Genomic DNA, 752 nt, shown 5'->3' on the forward strand with positions numbered 1-752 from the left:
TGTTGCTCTCCCTACCCACAGGGGACATTGACATTTTTGCTTTTCACAGCTGGGTAGAGTACTACTGACACATAGTGGGCATGTAGTAAGGTGCCAAACATCCTACATCCTACTATGCACAAGACAGTCCGCGCCCCCTCCTCCAGTCTAAGAATTATCTGGCCCCAAATTTCAAGAGTGTTGGAGTTGAGAATTGCTCCTGGCCGTCAGGGGATCACACTGAGTGTGCTTCTGGGCTTGCATTTCATCAAGGTGTGAACCAGGCTCCTTTGTTTTCTCAGAAGGTCTTCAGTTCTGCATCCGACATCAAACAAAGACTCAGAGAGTTTTCTCTTTTTTTCATAACAACTTTAATATGCTCTTAACTGTCATTCCTCATAGAGCCTCAGCTTATCAATTCAAATCATCTGAAGAGATTCCTCTTTAATTGACACTGTGACTTCTTGATACAGAGGTCCTTGTTAGAGCTGTCGACTCTAAAAACAACGAAGAATTTGCCAAAAGGTCAACAGAGTTTTAATTTTAATTTGTTTTCATTTTAGTTTAGTTTTAATTTGAAGGGGACAGTCCAAAGAACATCTTGCTCATTTATTCTTCTAGTGTCTCTAAAATCTTTCCCTGCCTCGAGTAGATGTTGAGAAGAAAAATTACACAAGTTAACAAATACACATTGTATTATCTTAGTTTTCCAAATATTTCCAAATTAGACTGATGTGATAGTAAGCCTCTGAGATGGGTCGAATTAATGAAAA

The 752-nt window shown here is 39.4% G+C and overlaps 1 non-coding gene across 1 annotated transcript; it reads right to left on the minus strand.

The window, feature by feature from the left end:
* Positions 1-337: 337 nt before the first annotated feature.
* LOC119625494 (small nucleolar RNA SNORD28) lies at positions 338-412 on the minus strand. The gene has a single exon (XR_005241686.1). It is a non-coding gene; the product is annotated as a small nucleolar RNA SNORD28 (small nucleolar RNA).
* Positions 413-752: the final 340 nt, after the last annotated feature.

Source organism: Chlorocebus sabaeus, chromosome 13, assembly GCF_047675955.1.
Source record: "Chlorocebus sabaeus isolate Y175 chromosome 13, mChlSab1.0.hap1, whole genome shotgun sequence".
NCBI lineage: Eukaryota > Metazoa > Chordata > Mammalia > Primates > Cercopithecidae > Chlorocebus > Chlorocebus sabaeus.